A 235-nucleotide genomic window follows, 5' to 3' on the forward strand; every position below is an offset into this window, starting at 1 on the left:
TGCTGCTAGGCTGAGTCCTAGCACTGGCTCCAGGGTGAGAAACTGGAAGCCTGGGAGGACACAGGTGTGAGCCGGGCTGGGGCTTGCAGACAGGCTGCTCATTCATGGAGGTTTCGTAAAGAGAAGGCAAGGCAAAGCCCTAATTAGCTCAGGGAGGGAGGGAGCGAGGTGCCTTGTGAGCAGGTATAAAGGGACCAGTGAGGGAATGGCTTCCCTTTGCTGCAGAAGGCACCTG

The sequence above is a fragment of the Pogoniulus pusillus genome, chromosome 17 (assembly GCF_015220805.1).
Source record: "Pogoniulus pusillus isolate bPogPus1 chromosome 17, bPogPus1.pri, whole genome shotgun sequence".
NCBI classification, from domain to species: Eukaryota; Metazoa; Chordata; class Aves; order Piciformes; family Lybiidae; genus Pogoniulus; species Pogoniulus pusillus.